Source organism: Homarus americanus, unplaced genomic scaffold, assembly GCF_018991925.1.
Source record: "Homarus americanus isolate GMGI-L3 unplaced genomic scaffold, GMGI_Hamer_2.0 scaffold48220, whole genome shotgun sequence".
In the NCBI taxonomy this organism is placed as follows: Eukaryota; Metazoa; Arthropoda; class Malacostraca; order Decapoda; family Nephropidae; genus Homarus; species Homarus americanus.
This window is the reverse complement of record NW_024755060.1, coordinates 2,689,786-2,712,488: the sequence shown is the minus strand read 5'-3', so window position 1 is coordinate 2,712,488 and position 22,703 is coordinate 2,689,786.

Here is a 22,703-nt window from a genome sequence, read left to right as displayed (position 1 = left end):
GAGCAACACACACACAAAGACATCATAACTATGGAGAAGTCAAGATGTCTTGCTTGTCTCTCCTTAATTGTGGTAAAACAATAAGTCTAGGAACATACAGTATTGGAAATGTATCAAAGCGTATAATATGGGTTTCGATTCCAACTCTATGATATATTATTTATAAATAGAATAGGTTTAAGAACGTCTTGTGTGGAAAGTAAAAAAAAAATATGGGATTTGTACAGGTGTTGGTCTCACGCCTGGATAGTGAAGCCTAAAGAAAAGCATTGACTCCTATATCTAAGGGTCTTAAACTCCCGATATGAGACTCTGTCGTTTACTGACAAATTATGCGAAACCGGATTCAGAATTTATTAGTTTAAGAGAGGTCAACACATGCTGACAGGCCAGGTTTTTCGTGTGTGTGTGTGTGTGTGTGTGTGTGTGTGTGTAAGGTGTTTGGTTCATTTCACCTGATGATTAAACACCTTAATGCTACCTGGAGTAGTTAGGTTAGGGTGTTTAATAATCATCAAGCTTTTATGGCAATTTTCCACACTTGCTCTTACCTGATGGCAGCTTTGATTTTGACTATGGACACATCGTCAATATTCTCAGAAGAAAACTACATCTGATTCCGGTCACACACACACAAGGTCTTCCACTGCATCTACATGATTATATAATTCACAGAAGAGATGATTCGAATCTTTGTTACAATACACAATGGCAGAAGATCGAATAATGTATAATGGTGCTTCATCTTATGGACAATAGTGTGTGTGAGGAGAGGTGGCGCCCGGTGTGTTGTGGCGGTCGTGACGCACACACACAAACCTCAGACCACAAGTAATTTAACAATCTTATAAGTATACCCCTACTTGGTTTCACTTTACACCAATAAAGTCACTTACAGAGATGATCGTGATATTATAAGTGATGGCACCCTAAAGTGAGTTGCCAAGTACCGCAAGATTACTAAAGTCGTCAATAATTAAGCGAAAGATTACCTCAAGACGCTGCTACTTCCGCCCTGATAGTAATCTTGTTCTCGTCAGCCAGATGGTCGACCCTGAGCCCTTTACCTGTGGCTCCTTCCTTCCACTAAGTAACATTCAGGAGCGTTAGGGAGCAGCTAGTAGTATTAAGGAACACACCAGGAATACTTAGAAATGATCAGGAACAACAGGGAATACTCAGGAGCAACAGTGAACACTCAGGAACAACAAGAAACATGTAGGAACACTCAGGAATAACAGGGAACATGTAGGAACACTCAGGAATAACACTAGAACAACAAGGAACACTCAGGAACAACAAGAAACATGTAGGAACACTCAGGAACAGCGGGGAACATTCAGAACAAAAGGAACGCCCAGGAACATTCAGGGCACTAAATCAATTCATTCTGTACCTGTCAAGACGGCCTCCTCCCTCCTAACATCCAGACCTCTCAATATGGCCTCCTCCTTCCCTCCAACATCCAGACCTCTCAATATGGCCTCCCCCTCCCCCTGACCTCCAGACGCCGTCAACAACAGGGTAAGCACAATAAAGGTGATAGTGGTGAGGTGAGAGTCACACACACACACCGCCAGGTAGCTTCGTCCATTCACCTGACTGATTTAATTATGAGAAGGACAATAGCCTAGTGTGGCCGGAACTACTGCCTACCCTCCCTCCCTCTTATCCCTCCCTCAAGGATAATTCTTCCTCTCTCCTCCATCATCCCTCCTTCTTTATCAACGTCTGTCTTCCTTCCCTCCTTCATCACCTCTCCCTCCATCTTTCCCTTTCTCCCCCTCCACTTCCTCCCCCTTCCCTCTCTCCTCCTTCCTTCCTTCATCTCCAACCTTCCCTGTTCCTCCCTTCCTCCCTCCCCCACCCACTATACATGGTCATCTTCTAGGGGGGTGACCAGGTAGGCTCGGTTAATTAACCCACCCAGGAGGTATCACTTTATTACTCTTGTGGTCAGTTAAAAATATAGGTGTTCAAGCTCTTCCGTCCGTGTGTGTGTCTGTGTGTCTGGTTGTGTGTGTGTGTCTGTGGGTGTGTGTGTGTGTCTGTGTGTGTGTGTGTGTCCGTGGGTGTGTGTGTGTGTGTGTGTGTCTGGGTGTGTGTCTGTGGTGTGTGTCTGGTGTGTGTGTCTGTGTGTGTGTGTGTGTGTGTGTCTGGGTGTGTGTGTGTGTGTTCGTATGGGTGTGTGTGTCTGTTTGGGTGTATGTGTCTGTTTGGGTGTATGTGCGTGTCTGTGTGTGTGTGTGTGTGTGTGTGTGTGTGTGTGTGTGTGTGTGTGTGTGTGTGTGTGTGTGTGTGTGTGTGTGTGTGTGTGTGTGTGGGCTCTACAAAACCTCCGACACATCCATGAAATACGAGGTAAAGGTGAGAGGTGAGGGATGAGGTAGGTTAGGGTCAAGGTCGCTGACGGAGCAAATGGATACACTCTGCGGGGCTCACATCTACCCCACCTCACCTGGTCTACTCTGTTCACACACACACACACACACACACACCCACCTTCCAAACATTATATCTCATCTAGATTAGAGAAAGAGAAAGAGAGAGAGACGCAAGAAAAGGTTAATACAAAGGTGTTGGGTGATATGTTGGTGTCTCCCCACCTGTGTGTGTGTGTGTGTGTGTGTGTGTGTGTTCGCTGAATTCATCAAGAAATTAGTCTCAGTTCTCCATTATGGTAAGATAGATAGATAGATAGGTGGATGGATGGATGGATGGATGGTATGTGGTAGATGGATGGATGGGTGATGGGTAGATGGATGGGTGGATGGGTAGATAAATAGATATATAAGATACTATCTCTCACCGGAAATAATAGTGTGAACACGTGTTTGGCCTGGTGTGTTAGTGGTGGGGGTGAGGAGGGAGGGGAAGGAGGAGGCGAGATTTTGTGTCAAAAACCTTATATAGCTGCGTGAGGGTAGATTGATGCCCAGGTATCAGGTATACTCAGGTACTCCCAGGTAAACACAGGTATGCTCAGGTAACACAGTGCTCCAGGTACCTGTGTAGGTACTCCCAGGTAAGCACAGGTATGCTCAGGTGCTCCCAGGTAAAACCTGGGTATGTCAGGTATTCCCAGGTAAACACAGGTATGCTCAGGTATTCTCAGTGCTCCCAGGTAACCTGGGTATGCTCAGGTACTCCCGGTAAACATGGGTGTGCTCAGGTATCTCAGGTACTCCCAGGTAAACACAGGTATGCTCCCAGGTAGGCTCCCCAGGTAAACACAGGTATGTCAGGTGCTCCCCAGGTAAACACAGGTATGTCAGGTACTCCCCAGGTAAACACAGGTATGTCAGGTACTCCCAGTGTTCTCTCAGGTGATGTCAGGTATGCTCAGGTACTCCCAGGTAAACACAGGTATGCTCAGGTGCTCCCCAGGTAAACACAGGTATTCTCAGGTACTCCCAGGTAAACACAGGTATGCTCAGGTATGTCAGTCTCCGACCGGTATCATTAAGGTCAGTACCACCACCTTCTCTGACCTGTTGCCTTCTGGGTACTGTTGGCCTCTCTCTCTCTCTCTCTCTCTCTCTCTCTCTCTCTCTCTCTCCTCTCTCTTATCATACCTTTCATCGCCCTCCTCCTCGACTTTCTCTTTCCTTCTTCTCTCCTCTTTCTCATTTGCCTCATTCTCTTTCTCTTGTTTCTCGTCTCAGTCTTTTCCTAACTTCCTTCTTCCTTCACCCCACCTCCCTCCTTCTCTCCCTCACACCTCCATCACCCGTGCGTCACCCTAGTACCTATTTAGCTACACCTCTCCCTTACCTACTACAAACTTTGGGTGGTCCCTTTAAGGTCGGTTATGATCATCCCGATAAGCGATAAGAGCCTTTAATAACTGGCGAGGCCTTTGTCTTAACCGATACTCGACGAGAAAAAAAATCGTAGATGGTGTGAAATGGTGTTATTACGGTGTATTTGACAAGGGTTTAGACGTCGACGAGGGGGTGACTAAAACTAAATCATGCCATGTTGCCCTACGTTGACTAAATCTTTTGTTTTAACCCGAGTAAAAAATTTATAAACGTAGATAATATAAAAACGTGTTATTATAGCATATTTAACAAGATTTTAGACGTCATTGAAGGGGTAACTTAACTAAACGGTGAGGCCCACGCTATCTGTCGCAGCCAAGAGCGGAGAATGTTAACCATAGACTAGGTCAGGTCGCCCCGTACGTATATTACAAGAGAGATTAGTCTATCCTCGTCAATATATATAAATAAATAAGACACGAGTTTTAGCGTCAAATCTGAACGTAAATTGTCATGTAATTAGATACTTTCAGACGACAAGATAAAACGTACTGAAGATAGACTTAAATTATGTTCTTGTAGAGGTAGTTAAGTCAATGGGATGGGAAGTGTGTAATGTGTGGGTGATGAGGTTGTTTGGGTAGGTGTATGGTAGAGGGAGGAGGGGAGCGAATGAAGGGAGGTATAGAGGGTGTAGATGGTAGGAGTGAGGTAATTTGTAGAAGGTGAGGAATGTATGAAGAAGGAATACTGTTTTGTTGGTGGTATGGGTCCCTCCCCTACCTCAACAAACCTCCCTCCCCTCCTCCCCCTCCCAACCCCTACCCTTCCACTCCGCGCCCTACCCCTACCCTCCCCCTCTTCCTACCCCCTCCACTCTTCACCCAAGGATACTAACAAGTCAATTTTTGAACTTGGAATTGAAGTATGGGTGAAATACTGCCTTTAGACGACCCCCTTCACCATCAACCCTAAGGGGGAGAGGGGGTGAGGTAGGAGGGGTTATTAAGGGCCTCAGGGTCTTAAATGGCCCTAAATGACCACTGACAGAGGCCCTATCACCTATCATTAATAGTATAATCATAGGGGAGACTTTGGGTCCTATTGATTAATGAGTTTGGTGCTGGGTAAGATGACTGATAGGTAGAGAGAGAGAGTTTTATGTTCCGTTTAAATCATATTTATGCAGTAGATCATTCAATGTTTGTGTGTGTGTGTGTGTGTGTGTGTGTGTGTGTGTGTGTGTGTGGTGATGGTGGTGATAATAGTAGTAGGAGCAGTGTTCTTGACGGTGATAATAGATGTAGTGATAGTTGTGGTTGTGATGGTGGTAGTAGTGGTGATGATGGTGGTGGTAGTAATGGTGGTAGTGATGGTGATGGTGGTGGTGGTAGTGTTGATGAAAATAACACAAGTGAAGTATTGTACAGTATTGTGAAGAATGTTCAGTGGGAAGGGGAGAGGGAGGGGAGGATTATGAGGGGAGAGGGGAGGGAGGGAAGTGGTTGGGTAGGGAGGGAGGATGGGCCAGTTTTTAGTTTAACAAATTTATTGACAAAGCTTGGAGTACAGTTTGTCTATTGTGAGTAATTCGGTCAGGTCTTGACACTGAGGGTGGTATTACTGTTCACTGCCACACAGGACAGAGGTTCATACACAAAGAAATACAACATATTAATTAACCGTATATATAGGTCAGAGTCATGTGGGTGATGTCACTGTCCACTGCCATGCAGGACAGGGAGGATGGATGGGAGAGGGAGGGAGGGAAGGTAGGATGGGAGAGGGAGGGAGGGAGGATAAGAGGGAGGAGGAGCAGGGGTAGGATGGGAGGGAGGGAGGGAGGGAGGGAGGGAGAGGGAGGGGAGGGAGGGAGGGAGGAGGGAGGATGGAAGAGGAGGGAGTAGTAATTCAACGTAGCCGAGGTTTAACAGCTGTCGGTCCACGAGTCCTTGAGGCAACTGTAGTGTACCTCCCTCCCTCCCTCTCTCCCTCCCTCTCTCCCTTTCCCTCTCCCTCTCCCTCTCCCTCTCCCTATCCCTCCCTTCTTCCCTCCCTCGACCTCCCCATCTCCCACCTCCCTTTTTTCCCTTCCTTACTGTTTCCTTCCCTCCTCCCTCCCTCCCTCCCTCTCACACTACCCCTCTCCCTCCCTCTCCCTCCCTCTCCCTCTACATCCTTCCCTCTCCCTCTTTCCTCCCTCTTCCCTCTCTCTTCCCTTCCCTCTCTTCCCCCCCTCTTCTCCTCCCTCCCTTCCCTCCATTTCCCTCCTCTACCCTCCATCAATCCTTCCCTCTCCCCTCTCCCCTCTCCCCCTCCCACACTCACTTCCGCGTATGGTCAAGTTGCCCAGTTCTGACGAATGTATACCTTGTGTATGTGTATATACCGTGTGTGTATACCGTGTGTGTATACCATGTGTGTATACCATGTGTGTATACCGTGTGTTTATACTGTGTGTGTACTGTGTGTATACGTGTGTATACCGTGTGTGTATACTGTCTGAAGACCGTGTGTATACCGTGTGTGTATACTGTGTGTATACCATGTGTGTATACATGTGTGATACCGTGTGTATACCTTGTGTGTGTACCGTGTGTGTATACCATGTGTATACCGTGTGTGTATACCTTGTTATACCGTGTGTATACCTTTGTGTATCGTGTGTGCATACCTTGTGTGTATACTGTGTGCATACCTTGTGTGTATACGTGTGTGTATACCGTGTGTGTATACTGTGTGCATACTTTGTGTGTATACGTGTGTATACGTGTGTGTATACCGTGTGTATACATGTGTGTATACTGTGTGTATGTGTGTATACGTGTGTGTATACGTGTGTGTATACTGTGTGTATACCTTTTGTGTGAGTATATAGTAAACTCCCAGTACCAGACAATCTCAGTTTTAAGGCTCCCAGTAAACTCGGTACCAGATAGTCTCAGTTCTGAGGGCCTCTTTAACCCCCAGTACCAGTTCTTAAGGCTCCCGTAAACTCCCGTACCAGATAGTCTCAGTTCTGAGGGGCCCTTTAACCCCCAGTACCAGTTCTTAAGGCTCCCAGTAAACTCGGTACCAGATAGTTTCAGTTCTGAGGGGCCTTCCCAGTACCAGTTCTTGGCTCCAGTAAACTCCCGGTACCAGATAGTCTCAGTTCTGAGGGGCCTCTTTAACCCCCAGTACCAGTTCTTAGGCTCCCAGTAAACTCCGGTACAGATAGTTTCAGTTCTGAGGGCCCTTTAACCCCCAGTACCAGTTCTTAAGGCTCCCAGTAAACTCCCGGTACCAGATAGTCTCAGTTCTGAGGCCCCTTTAACCCCAGTACCAGTTCTGCTCCCGTAAACTCCGTACCAGATAGTCTCAGTTCTGAGGGGCCTCTTTAACCCCAGTACCAGTTCTTAAGGCTCCCAGTAAACTCCCGGTACCAGATAGTTTTAGTTCTGAGGGCCTTTAACCCCAGTACCAGTTCTTAAGGCTCCCAGTAAACTCCCGGTACCAGATAGTCTCAGTTCTGAGGGGCCCCTTAACCCCGTACCAGTTCTTAGGCTCCAGTAAACTCCCGGTACCAGATAGTTTCAGTTCTGAGGGGCCTTTAACCCCCAGTACCAGTTCTTAAGGCTCAGTAAACTCCCGGTACCAGATAGTCTCAGTTCTGAGGGGCCCTTTAACCCCCAGTACCAGTTCTTAGGCTCCCAGTAAACTCCCGGTACCAGATAGTTTCAGTTCTGAGGGGCCCCTTAACGCACCGTTTCTCTAAGGCTCCCAAGTATCCCCGGTACCAGATAGTCTCAGTTCTGAGGGGCCTCTAACCCAGTACCAGTTCTTAAGGCTCCCAGTAAACCCCGGTACCAGATAGTCTCAGTTCTGAGGGCCCCTTAACCCCAGTACCAGTTCTAAGGCTCCAGTAAACTCCGTACCAGATAGTAGTCTCAGTTCTGAGGGCCCCTTAACCCCCAGTACCAGTTCTTAAGGCTCCCAGTAAACTCCCGGTACCAGATAGTCTCAGTTCTGAGGGCCTCTTTAACCCCCAGTACCAGTTCTGGGCTCCCAGTAAACTCCCATTCCAGATAGTCTCAGTTCTGAGGGCCTTTAACCCCCAGTACCAGTTCTTAAGGCTCCCAGTAAACTCGGTACCAGATAGTCTCAGTTCTGAGGGGCCTTTAACCCCCCAGTACCAGTTCTTAAGGCTCCCAGTAAACTCCCGGTACCAGATAGTCTCAGTTCTGAGGGGCCCTTTAACCCCCAGTACCAGTTCTTAAGGCTCCCAGTAAACTCCGGTACCAGATAGTCTCAGTTCTGAGGGGCCTCTTTAACCCCAGTACCAGTTCTTAGGCTCCCAGTAAACTCCGGTACCAGATAGTCTCAGTTCTGAGGGCCTTTAACCCCCAGTACCAGTTCTTAAGGCTCCCAGTAAACTCCCGGTACCAGATAGTCTCAGTTCTGAGGGGCCTTTAACCCCAGTACCAGTTCTTAAGGCTCCAGTAAACTCCGGTACCAGATGTCTCAGTTCTGAGGCCCAACCCCAGTACCAGTTCTAAGGCTCCCAGTAAACTCGGACCGATAGTCTCAGTTCTGAGGGGCCTTTTAACCCCAGTACCAGTTCTTAAGGCTCCCAGTAAACTCCCGGTACCAGATAGTCTCAGTTCTGAGGGGCCCCTTTAACCCCCAGTACCAGTTCTTAAGGCTCCCAGTAAACTCCCGGTACCAGATAGTCTCAGTTCTGAGGGGCCCCTTTAACCCCCAGTACCAGTTCTTAAGGCTCCCAGTATGCTCCCGGTACCAGAAGGTGATCACAGCCTCAGGGTTACACAAGTTACCTTGGGGGGCAGCACGTGTCACTTATCCGGGGTAACATACTTCTTCTATTGTCTCTCTTATTTCCATATTTATCAGGTATTTTTCATTTTCCTTATATATATATTGGATCTTTTTATGCCTCTTTTATTATTTGTTCTTTTTATACTTTTTATGTTTTTTTTGTGTTTTTTAGTTGTTTGAATCTTAATATTGATTAGTTTACATAAGTTGGTGATTGTTTGTTTACATTCTTCTATCTATGTGGTGGTGTTTTTCTTTTTTCGTTTGTTTTGTTATTTACCCTTTTCTTCAGATGTTGTTTGTTCCTTTAAGTAATGAGCTGGACATTAGGACACTTAGATGTTTAATTAAGTGATTTTGGAAATATTTTGGTGATGTCCTCATTCACAAGACATTATTTCCTTCTTACATCTTTACTGACTTGTTTCTCACCCTCTTTATCATATCCCTACATTTATACTTTCACCTGGAGTTAGATTAGGACATTAAGACACCTGCATGTCTTAAATTTGGTGATTTTGGGGACATTAATCATATGTTTATTTACGAAATTCTAAGTCATTGATTTGGTACATTTTCTCTCATTCTCAGAGTTGAAAATCATCCGTCTACGTATAACATGGACATTAGGACACCTGGACATCTGAGAGTAAGTATTTTTCGGACACTAAACTAGTTTGTTTGCATTGCATTATTTTTAGCTCTTGTTTAGGGGAAAAAGGACATCAGGACATCCTAAACTACGAGAGACGAGGACTTTTAGGACACTGGAAGGTAATAACACTTAAATCTACGAGTTATTTGGTTTCGTAAGATGTCCTAATTATTGTTTTCATAGTTTTTGTTTTTAGTTAATTTTAGGAAACGATTTGGATTTTAGGACATCGATAACAAGGATTTTAGGACACCGGTAATGAGAACAACACTTAAATCTGGGGGTCAAGGGGCGGGGGAGTTGGGTGTGGGTGTCAGGGTGGGGTGGTGTCCGGGTGGGGGGTGTCAGGGTGGGGTGGTGTCCGGTGGGGGGTGTCAGGGTGAGTGGTGTCGGGTGGGGGATAAACTCGCCTGCTACTCGGCTCCACATGTTGCTGCCCTCTAGCGGCTCCTGAGGGCATTGAGGCGGGTGGAAGAAGGAGGAGGTCATCTTGGGGCGTTCCTGAGGCAAGTATCTGACGTCCACGGGGCTGCTTGGGGCGGGGCACGAGACGGGGGTGACAGTGGTGGCAGGGTGGCAGGGGTGGCAGTGGGTGGCAGGATGGACAGGGTAAGTAGTCCAGGGTGAACTACCTAACCTAACCAACGCTTATGAATAGACAAACAGACTGGAGACAGTTGTGGCTGATAGAATATGTTAACAGCTAGTGTGTGTGGGGGGGTCGTCATGCCATCTGCTAAGGGGTGTGCTTGACGTAGTTCCCTTCCTCCTCCCTCTCTCTCCTCCCTCCTCCCTCCCTCCCTCCCTCCCTCCCTCCCTCCCTCCTCCTCCCTCCCTCCTTCTTACCAAGGTTATGTTGTTTACTCCTTCTTGATTATTGTTTACCGCTGTTTACTCTCTCTCTCTCTCTCTCTTCTTCTCTCTTCTCTTAAGCAAATATTAGTGAGGGCAAGAGGTATAACCCACACCATTACTTTTCGATGGATTAAACAACATTTACAATTCCTTAAGTTGACCTCAGCGAATTTTACCACCAATACTACCATCATCATCACCACCATCATCCACCACTATCATCCACCACCACCAATACTACCATCATCATCCACCAGCACCACCACCACCACCACCACCACCACCACCATCCACCACCATCCACCACCAGCACCACCACCACCACCACCACCAGCCCCCTGCAGCTAAGTGATACCACAACAGTTGGTGACCACGGCACTGATTTCTCACCACCTGGCTCCTGTCTCCTGCTTCTCCCTGTCTGTCTGTGGGGTCCTTATTTGTCCCTGTCTGTCTCTGTCTGTCTGTATTTCTGTGTGTATGTATGTATGTATGTAAGTATGTATGTATGTATGTATGTATGTATGTATGTATGTATGTATGTGGTATGTGTGTAACTATTAATTTATTCATACTCTCTCTCTCTCTCTCTCTCTCTCTCTCCACATAATAGTGGCGCTATCCTCACAGTGTCAGCGCCACAATACACACTTGTGGTTCTAATTCACTTAATGGAATCACAGTTTACCTGTACTATTACGGATGAGTGATGACAGTGGGTCTATAACCGGCTGTTTTGTCCGGTTAAGCGAGGTTAGGGTGTGTGGGGGTCCGGTTAAGCGAGGTTAAGGTGTGTGGGGGTCCGGTTAAGCGAGGGCCGTGAAGATGGTGGTGATAGTGGTAGTGGTTATATCGATGGTGGTAGTAGTGGTAGTGTTCGTGGTGGTAGTAGTGGTTGTGACTATGGTGGTAACATAGCCTTCAAGATGGTAATAGTAGTAGTCAATTATGGATGGTGATTAATGATAGTGGTTGATGGTGGTAGTGATGATGGTGGTTGATGGTGGTGACAGTAATACCTTCTGAAATGGAACTTGAAATTAATGATGTTTTAGCAGAGTTGATCTACAGAGCTGAGTTATGTGAAGTTCTGGTGGTTGTGGTAGTGCTAGTAGTTGTGGTAGTGTTAGTAATTGTGGTAGTGTTAGTAGTTGTGGTAGTGTTAGTAGTTGTATTAGTGATTGTGGTAGTGTTAGTGATTGTGGCGATTGTGGTTGTATTAGTTGTTGTGGCTGTGGTTGTGGTAGTGTTAGTAGTTGTGGTAGTATTAATAGTTGTGGTAGTGTGAGTGGTTGTGGTGGTTGTGGTAGTGTTAGTAGTTGTGGTAGTATTAATAGTTGTGGTAGTGTGAGTGGTTGTGGTAGTTGTGGCTGTGTCGGGCTAATAGTGGTTGAGGTAATTGTGGTTGACCAGTATCGCACCATAGAGGGACGAAGGGGGTGGTAGGAGGGTGGTAGTTGAGGAAATTGATACCTGTCTAATTAACTGTCCCGCCACCATAGCCTACCACCATCCACCACCATCCACCACCTACCACCATCCACCACTTACCACCATCCACCACCTTCCACCATCCACTACCTACCACCATCCACTACCTACCACCATCCACCACCTACCACCATCCACCACTTACCACTATCCACCACCTACCACTATCCACCACCTACCACCATCCACCACCCACACATCCACCACCAACACCATCCAACACCCACCACCATCCACCACCCACCACCATCCACTCCACCACCATCCACCACTTACCACCATCCACCACCTACCACCACTCACTCCACCTCACCATCTGCTCAACCCTCACCACCACCACCACCGATCTACCAACCTCACCACCACCACCACCATCTACCAACCCTCACCACCACCTACCACCATCCACCACCTACCACCATCCACCACCTACCACCATCCACCACCTACCACCACCTACCACTTACCACCATCACCCACCACCATCTACTAATCCTCACCACCACCATCTACCAACCCTCACCACCACCACCACCACTCAACAGATAGATGGCCCACTTAAGTGAGTTAATAAGCAGCTGTTAAGTAAGGTGGGTTTCATTAGCTCAGAAGTATAAGTGAAGCAGCATTTACCGAATATGTATAGTGGAACGGATTATACTGAAAAATGACTTTGTAATTCTGATCTGAGACGAATTCCCACCGTTTATAATGAGAATTTTTTACCCAGGTGATTTTAAGGTGAGAATTATTGGTATTTTTTTATTGGGATTTTTTGATCAGGTGACATTAAGGTGAGAATTTATTAGCCTTTGTAGTGAGAATTTTGTCCTGGTCTTAAGTTATACAGAAAAAAAATTCCCAGGTGTTTTTAAGGTGAGAATTGATAACTTTTTAAGGAGAATTTTATTCAAATTCTGTTTTTCTTACGAGAATTTTTCCCAGGTGAACTTAAAGTGAGAATTCTTGCCTTTTATTATGAAAATTTTCAAGTCTAATTCTCAAAGTATTTCAGGATAATGTCACTCTACCGAAGCTTAGAGTCTCTGTATAATTTGACCGCCATCTTGGACACTAATATAAGATAATATAGATACGGTAGAGTCTCTGGGTTAAATTGACGCCATTTTGTTTACCATTTCTCTGTTTAGTAAAGGAAATATGTCAATCAAGTCATGGTGCAATTTTTCCGCCATTACATAGACGTTTAATACGGCAAATAACACTTAAGTCTTTGTGTTGTTATTTAACCAAGGGTGGGGGCGGGCGGTGGGCGCGGGTGGGCGGGGTGTATAGGTGATGGGGGAAAAGGTCAGGAATGAGGCGACAGGGTAACGAGGAACGGGGCAAGGACGTAAACATAGGAATGGGCCACGCAAGGACGTAACATAGGAACAACAGACGGGGTAAGGACGTAAACATAGGAATGGGCCACGGGCAAGGACGTAAATATAGGAATGGGCCACGGGGCAAGGACGTAAACATAGGAATGGGCCACGGGGCAAGGACGTAAACATAGGAAGGGGCCACGGGGGCAAGGACGTAAATATAGGAATGGGCCACGGGGCAAGGAAGGAACCTGAGTGGTGGACGGGGGAGGGATAGAGACGGGGCTAGGACAAGACAGGGTGGGGACAACGGGGCAAGGAGAGGACAGGGATGTAGACGGAGGGAGGAACACGGAGGGAGGGCAGCAGGAGGTGACTTATCCAATAATTACACCAACAATACCAGGACTTAATTACTAAGAGTGGGACCCAAGCTCAGGATTTATAACACCATAAGCGCCATTTAAACATTTAGTGGCGCACTCTCAGCCACTGAATATCCAAAGCATAAAATTGGGGGATTAAATGAAAACCTTTTATTCACCTTATTTACAGCTTGACCTTAAAAATGGCCCTCAGAAACTTTGCGAATAATGAAGGTTAATTTATGCATTCAAGAACTGTGTTTACCAATTTGCAAATTCCTCATGGTTAGTGAAATTGATCCATGAAATGAGTTTGGGATTAATTTTTTTCCAGTGAGGGGAAGTAGTGGTTAAGTTATTAAGGGCTGTGAGCATTAGTGAGTTACTGGTTTGTGTGTGAGAGTGAGAGAAGGGAGGGAGGGAGGGAGGGGTCAGAGTGTGCGTGAGAGAAAGGCGGGGGTTGGTGAGAGGCAGGGAGAGGGATAGAGAGCGTGTGTGGTGAGGGGGGGGGGAGGGGGCTGGTTAGATAGGTTTTAATTAACGCATTTGTGATGATGGGCAAGATGGTGTGTGGAAGGGATTTTTGAGAATTATTCCTCTCTCTCTCTCTCTGCTGTTGTTATTAATATTTTCATTAATATTCGTTGTAGTGGTAGTAGTAGTAGTAAAGATCCATACATCTTTCAAATGCTAAACCATGACATCGTCTTTACCTGATATAATTTTACCAATAATACACAAAATACGAAATAATGATCATATTTACGGAATTATTATTATTATTTATTATTTTCTATGTATTTACGGTGATATAATTAACGTCAGTTAATGAATCATTTTATCAACTTTTTTCCCTCCAAGAGCCAAAATCGTAATGGCGATAAATAGTGACCACACTATACCACACCACACTACACCACCACACACGACACCACGACACTACACCATCGCACCACACTACACCACTAGGTCACCCTCGACAGGTACTTCTCATGGCTACACCACTAGGTCACCCTCGACAGGTACTTCTCATGGCTACACCACTAGGTCACCCTCGACAGGTACTTCTCGTGGCTACACCACTAGGTCACCCTCTACAGGTACTTCTCATGGCTACACCACTAGGTCACCCTCGACAGGTACTTCTCATGGCTACACCACTAGGTCACCCTCGACAGGTACTTCTCATGGCTACACCACTAGGTCACCCTCTACAGGTAATTTCCATACCACTAGGTCACCTCGACAGGTAATTTCCTCATGGCTACAATTCACTAGGTCACCTCGACAGGTGCCTTCTCATGGCTACACCCACTAGGTCATCACTCCTCGAGCAGGTACTCTCTATGGCTACACCACACTAGGTCACCCTCACAGGTACTTCTCATGGCTACACCACTAGGTCACCCTCGACAGGTACTTCTCATGGCTACACCACTAGGTCACCCTCGACAGGTACTTCTCATGGCTACACCACTAGGTCACCCTCGACAGGTACTTCTCGTGGCCACTCTTATCACAGCTTATCACCATCAGCATCTCTCTATGATTTATCTCTCTCTACGTGTGTCTCATCTCTCAGTCTCTCCCTTGATGATACTCGGTCTATCCTCCTAAGGGGTTTAATTACATGTAACTTGTTAGCGTTAACGAGTAGTTGAGTTGTTAGTAAATGATGTCTTGCTGAGGTGTACTGTTGAGAGAGAGAGAGAGAGAGAGAGAGAGAGAGAGAGAGAGAGAGTCTGTCTGTATAAAAATAAACACTGTCAAACACACCTCCCTCACCACACACCCCTCCCTCCCTCTACACACACCCTCCTCCCTCTACACACACCCTCCCCTCACCACACCTCCCTCCTCCCTCACCACACCTCCCTCCCTCACCACACTCCCCTCCCTCCCTACACGTCATCCCACTAAGCACAATCCACTACATTAACATAGTTTTATCATGATGGAAATAAAACCACAATTACTCCTTGTTATAAATATATCTCCAGCGATTATCTCCAGCGCACAAAAATGGCCCCAATATCGTTAGCTTAATGGCCAGGTGTATAGGTGTAATATTTTCTAATTAAAGAACCAATTTGTAGTGGTTTACCTGTGAAAAATGGGGCTGTTTGTGTTTAATTGAGGGGATGTTGTGTTGTGTTGCGTTGTGTTGTTGTGTGTGTGTGTGTGTGTGTGTGTGTGTGCATGTGTGTGTGTGTGTGTGTGTGTGTGTGTGTGTGTGTGTGTGTGTGTTGTGTTTTGTTGTGTTTGTGTTGTGTTGTGTGTCTGCTCCTCTGGGGTGCTGGCAGGTGGGAGTGAGTGAGTGAGAGGGGTGAGGAGTGAATGAGGTGTGAAGGAAGGGAGAGAGTGGGGAGGGAGAGAGTGAGTGAGGGAGGTGTGAGAGGCAGAGGGAGAGAGAGTGAGTGAGGGAGAGAGGGAGAGGTGAGTGAGGGAGAGTGAGGGAGGAGGAGGTGAGAGTATTCATTTTCTCTTCATTACTTCAAGATTCACACAGGTTAAGTAACAGGTGGTGAGGGTTGGTTGCTGCTCACTAACCCGTATCTAAATGTTGTTGTCTTAATTAGAATTATAAAAAAAAAGATGGCAAGGATTCATTTTCAAGGTAAAGATTGGAAAATGTATCTAGCTTAAGGTTAGGTTAGGTTAGGTTAGGTTTGGTTTGGTTTGGTTAGGTTAGGTTAGGAAGCTTTAAGAGTCTGGGGTAGGGGAGAGATGTAAGACAGGGGGGAATGAGAGAGGAAGGGAGGGAAGAAGAGAGACAGGGAGGGAGGTTGGTAGCGAGGGAGGGAGGGAGTAAGGTAGACAGGGAGGGAGGGAGGGAGAGAGGTCGTCCCTCTCACGCACCTTCATTATTGATTTTCAGGCCATCAAAAGGGTGTCTCGATTGCCCCCCCTCCCCCCCCTCACTCTCTCCCTTTCTTTCTCTCTCTGTGCTGGGGTGTGCATTGTGGGCCACTGTCTGTCTGTCTGTCTGTCTCTTTCTGTCACACCTTAGTACTGTGTCAGGTGCATCTCTCTCTCTCTCTCTCTCTCTCTCTCTCTCCTCTCTCTCTCTCTCTCTCTCTCTCTCTCTCTCTCTCTCTCTCTCTGTCTCTATCTATAAGTACATTTCCTTAGCCAGAAGTCTCCCATTCTCTCCCACACCTCAACACCGAGCCGGGGATGGTTAGGTTAGGTTAGGTTAGGTTCCCGCTCCTCCACACGTCGTCTTAACTACAGGAAGGTTGAAACAGCGAAATAAATTGCTTAACAAGGCGTGTAATGAGGAAACTGTAAAGAGAACCCAAAGATGATCTAACTCCTTGAGATTTAAGATAGCTGCCCAGTATGGTAATCAAGATGGCTGCCAATTTATACCTGAGACTTGAGATTAATTACAGGTGTTTGTATAATCTTGAAAAATTTGGTAAGATATAATTTTTTACCCTTATTAATTTTAAAGTTGGATTACAATTATGTTTTTGTTTATCCTCATCAATGTGGCTGACAGTTAGGCTCTGATTCGAGGCTAGTGACGTAAACATGGCGGTTTTGTTAGCCTGAGACTCGACCTGTGCATCTCTTGTAGTTTACCTGTGCATCTCTTGTAGTTTACCTGTCAATCTCTTGTAGTTTACCTGTGTGAATCTCTTGTAGTTTACCTGTCAATCTCATAAGTCTACCAGTACACTTCTTGTAGTATACCTGTAAATGCCGTGAAGTTTACTTGCAAATCTCCGAGAATCATGAATTTCAAGGGTGATTCTCCACGCAGCTCACCACACCTAACAACCAAGCACAAGTGGCAAGTATCGCGTCCAATTGCTTTCTCGTCTCTGGGTTAATTTTTTATATATATTTTTTTACCTCTACTTCTTGCCCTGACCCGCTGTCATTACACCTGTCCTGACCCGCTGTCATTACACCTGTCCTGACCCGCTGTCATTACACCTGTCCTGACCCGCTGTCATTACACCTGTCCTGACCCGCTGTCATTACACCTGTCCTGACCCGCTGTCATTACACCTCACCTGAAGACAGTTATATGTCATGGGAGTTTATCTTGAGTTTGGTCAAGTTTACATCACAAATGGTTGTTGGGTGAAGGCTGTGTTTATATACGATGGTGAGGTTGTTTGATCCTTTGTTGTTATTGTACACCACACACCACACCACACGACAACACCCTCACCACACCACACGACAACACGCCACACCACACTATAACACGCCACACCACACCACACCACGCCACACCACACTATAACACGCCACACCACACCACACCACGCCACACCACACACACGACAACACCCTCACCACACCACACGACAACACGCCACACCACACTATAACACGCCACACCACACCACACCACGCCACACCACACCCTTAAACCACACCTCATTACCATCTCCCCAATATGTCAGGTTGCACCACAGTGGACTCTCCCTGACAGGTATGGGCCACGAGGTACAGTATTAGCTCAAGACAAAGGCCAACTACCTAAGGGTAATGAAGGCGTGTATCACTACGAGGGTCACCTGTCCTAATGAGCTGTCGACAAATTTGGGGAACACCTTCGATTTGGGCCCCTTTTCACCCTCTTCTTCTTCACCTCCCCCTTCATCCACCCCTTCTTTCCCCTTTCCTTCTCCTACCTTACCCTTCCCTTCCCCCTTTCCCTTCTCTTCCCTCCTCTTCCCCTTCCCCCTTCACAGCCTCTCTCCCCACACACCATCCTCCCTTCCTCCCTCCACCCTGTTTAAGATGCGGACACACACACACACACACACACACACACACACACACACACACACACACACACACACACCTCGTAAGCTTACCAGCTTAAACACTAGGCTAAACTCTTACAGAGTAAAAGGTGTCGTGTGGTACTCCTCTCTCTCTCTCTCTCTCTCTCTCTCTCTCTCTCTCTCTCTCTCTCTCTCTCTCTCTCTCTCTCTCTCTCTGTAAGGGGAGGAGAAGAACAAGTCACACCTGATACTAATTACACCTGTAGATTTATACTCTCAGGTGTCCCCTAAATCACCGGCTTTACCTCACTTCATTTTTTATAGAAGTCTCTCACCTCCAGGCCTCGAGTATAATTAGTCAGCCTTCACTATCTATAATACTTGATGGTATAATTAATTCTTATCGTATAATGCTTTAGGGAGTTAGTTTTATTAGGGTAGTAACCTAACGTATTCTAATCTGATTTAATTTAATCTAACTTAACTTTGCTTAATTTAACCTAACCTAACTAATTTAATTTAACCTAAACTAAATTAGCCCTACCTAACCTAACTTAACCTAATTTAATCTAACTTAACTTAGCTTAGTTTAACCCAACTAACCTAATCTTCAAGTTATTATTACCACTATAGTTAACTACCACATTTAACACTCGGCTGAATCACAACTTAATCACAATTCTTGAACAATTATATAAAAAATATTAATTATATATCTGCGAGCGATGGTATAATTAATTAGCGTGTTTAATATATAAGACGCGATGGTGTGTCTACCTGGAAGATCTGATCTTAATTAACTGAGGTTGTGGTGTGGTTGTGTGGTTGTGGTGGTGGGGGTTGGTGTGGTGGGGGTTGTGGTGGTTGTTATCGGTGTGGTTGTGGTGTGGTTGTGTGGGGGTTGTGGTGGTGGTGGTTGTTATTGGTGGGGTTGTGGTGTGGTTGTGTGGGGGTTGTGGTGGTGGTGGTTGTTATTGGGTGAGGTTGTGGTGTGGTTGTGTGGGGGTTGTGGTGGTGGTGGTTGTGGTGGTGGGGGTTGTGGTGTGTGTGGGGGTTTTGGTGGTGGGGGTTGTGGTGGTGGGGGTGGTTGTGGGTGGTGGGGGGTTGTGGTGGTGGGGGTTGTGGTGGTGGGGGTTGTGGTGGTGGGGTTTGGTGGTGGGGGTTGTGGTGGTGGTGGTTGTGGTGGTGGTGGTTGTGGTGGTGGGGTTGTGGTGGTGGGGGTTGTGGTGGTGGGGTTGTGGTGGTGGGGGTTGTGGTGTGGTGGGGGTTGTGGTGGTGGGGGTTGTGGTGGTGGGGTTGTGGTGGTGGGGTTGTGGTGGTGGGGGTTTGTGGTGGTGAGGTGGTTGTGGTGGTGGGGGTTGTGGTGTGGTGTGGGGGTTGTGGTGGTGGGGGTTGTGGTGGTGGGTGGTTGTGGTGGTGGGGTTGTGGTGGTGGGGGTTGGTGGGGGTGGGGGTTGTGGTGGTGGGGTTGTGGTGGTGGGGGTTGTGGGGTGGGGTGGGGTTGTGGTGGTGGGGGTTGTGGTGGTGGGGTTGTGGTGGTGGGGTTGTGGTGGTGGTGGTGGTTGTGGTGGTGGGGGTTGTGGTGGTGGGGGTTGTGGTGGTGGGGTTGTGGTGGTGGGGGTTGTGGTGGTGGGGTTGTGGGTGGGTGGGGTTGTGGTGGTGGGGGTTGTGGTGGTGGGGGGTTGTGGTGGTGGGGGTTGTGGTGGGTGGGGGGTTGTGGTGGTGGGGGTTGTGGTGGGGTGGGGGTTGTGGTGGTGGGGGTTGTGGTGGGTGGGGGTTGTGGTGGTGGGGTTGTGGTGGTGGGGGTTGTGGTGGTGGTGGTTGTGGTGGTGGTGGGGTTGTGGTGGTGGGGGTTGTGGTGGTGGGGGGTTGTGGTGGTGGGGTTGTGGTGGTGGGGTTGTGGTGGTGGGGTTGTGGTGGTGGTGGTTGTGGTGGTGGGGTTGTGGTGGGTGGTTGTGGTGGTGGGGGTTGTGGTGGTGGGGGTTGTGGTGGTGGGGGTTTTGGTGGTGGGGGTTGTGGGTGGTGGGGGTTGTGTGGTGGTGGTGGTTGTGGTGGTGTGGTGGTTGTGGTGGTGGGGGTTGTGGTGGTGGTGGTTGTGGTGGTGGGGGTTGTGGTGGTGGGGTTGTGGTGGTGGGGGTTGTGGTGGTGGGGGTTTGGTGGTGGGGTTGTGGTGGTGGGGTTGTGGTGGTGGGGTGTTGTGTGGTGGTGGGGGTTGTGGTGGTGGGGTTGTGTGGTGGTGTGGGGGTTGTGGTGGTGGGGGTTGTGGTGGTGGGGGTTGTGGTGGTGGGGGTTGTGGTGGTGGGGGTTGTGGTGGTGGGGTTTGGTGGTGGGGGTTGTGGTGGTGTGGGGGTTGTGGTGTGGTGGTGGTTGTGGTGGTGGTGGTTGTGGTGGTGGGGTTGTGGTGGTGGTGGTTGTGGTGGTGGGGGTTGTGGTGGTGGGGGTTGTGGTGGTGGGGTTGTGGTGGTGGGGGTTGTGGTGGTGGGGGTTGTGTGGTGGTGGGGGGGGGTTGTGTGGTGGTGGGGGTTGTGGTGGTGGGGTTGTGGTGGTGGGGGTTGTGGTGGTGGTGGTGGGTGGTGTGTGGTGGGGGTTGTGGGTGGTGGTGGTTGTGGTGGTGGTGGTTTGTGGTGGTGGGGGTTGTGGTGGTGGGGGTTGTGGTGGTGGGGGTTGTGGTGGTGGTGGTTGTGGTGGTGGGGGTTGTGGTGGTGGGGTTGTGGTGGTGGTGGTGGTGGGGTTGTGGTGGTGGTGGTTTGTGGTGGTGGTGGGTTTGGTGGTGGGGGTTGTGGTGGGTGGGGGTTGTGGTGGTGGGGTTGTGGTGGTGGTGGTGGTTGTGGTGGTGGTGGTTGTGGTGGTGGGGGTTGTGGTGGTGGTGGTTGTGTGGTGGTGGGGTTGTGGGTGGTGGGGTTGTGGTGGGTGGGGGTTTGTGGTGGTGGGGTTGTGGTGGTGGGGGTTGTGGTGTGGGGGTTGTGGTGGTGGGGTTGTGGTGGTGGGGGTTGGTGGTGGGGTTGTGGTGGTGGGGGGTTGTGGTGGTGGTGGGTGAGGTGGGGGTTGTGGTGGTGGGGGTTGTGGTGTGGGTGGGGGTTGTGGTGGTGTGGTGGTGGTGGGGGTTGTGGTGGTGGGGGTTGTGGTGGTGGGGTTGTGGTGGTGGGGGTTGTGGTGGTGGGGTTGTGGTGGTGGGGGTTGTGGTGGTGGTGGTTGTGGTGGTGGGGTTGTGGTGGTGGGGGTTGTGGTGGTGGTGTGGTTGGTGGGGGTTGTGGTGGTGGGGGTTGTGGTGGTGTGGGGGTTGTGGTGGTGGGGGTTGTGGTGGTGGGGTTGTGGTGTGGTGGGGGTTGTGGTGGTGGGGGTTGTGGTGGTGGGGTTGTGGTGGTGGGGGTTGTGGTGGTGGGGTTGTGGTGGGGTGGGGTTGTGGTGGTGGGGGTTGTGGTGGTGGGGGTTGTGGTGGTGGGGGTTGTGGTGGTGGGGGTTGTGGTGGTGGGGGGTTGTGGTGGTGGGGGTTGTGGTGGTGGTGGTTGTGGTGGTGGGGTTGTGGTGGTGGGGGTTGTGGTGGTGTGGTGTGGTGTGGTGGGGTTGTGGTGGTGTGGGGTTGTGGTGGTGGGGTTGTGTGGTGGTGGGGGTTGTGGTGGTGGGGGTTGTGGTGGTGGGGGTTGTGGTGGTGGGGTTGTGGTGGTGGTGGTTGTGGTGGTGGGGTTGTGTGGTGGGTGGGGTTGTGGTGGGTGGGGGTTGTGGTGGTGGGGTTGTGGTGGTGGGGTTGTGGTGGTGGGGGTTGTGGTGGTGGGGGTTGTGGTGGTGGTGGTTGTGGTGGGTGGGGGTTGTGGTGGTGGGGTTGTGGTGGTGGGGTTGTGGTGGTGGGGGTTGTGGTGGTGGGGTTGTGGTGGTGGGGGTTGTGGTGGTGGGGGTTGTGGTGGTGGGGGTTGGTGTGGTTCTGCTGGATACACAACCATACACTTGCATCTGGAGCAACAGACGTTCCTCACACACATTACAACCACACAACACACTCCTAACCACAACACACGTCACAACACACACATTACAACCACACAACACACTCACAACCACAACACACGTCCTGACACACATTACAACCACACAACACACTCACAACCACAACACACGTCTGACACACACATTACAACCACACAACACACTCACAACCACAACACGTCCTGACACACACATTACAACCACACAACACACTCACAACCACAACACACGTCTGACACACATTACAACCACACACCCTCACCACAACACGTCACAACACATTACAACCACACAACCACACCACAACCACAACACACGTCCTGCACACATACAACCACACAACACACTCTAACCACAACACACGTCCTGACACACATTACAACCACACCACACACTCACAACCACAACACACTCACAACCACAACACACGTAAATTTATTGTAATCCGGTTTTAGGGTAAGTAGATATCTGGCAACCCCAGGATAATGTATAATAGGGGGTGGGGGTGGTGGGGGTGTGAGGTGGGGGTGACTTCCTGGAGCCTGGGGGTTAAGTGGGGGGTGAGGGGTGTGACGTCATTCTGTCGATGTTAAGTTCATATTGTTTTTTGTTATGTCGTTTGTCTGTCTGTCTGTCTGTCTGTCTGTCTGTCTGTCTGTCTGTCTGTCTGTCTATCCCTTACTCTCTTTCTCTCAT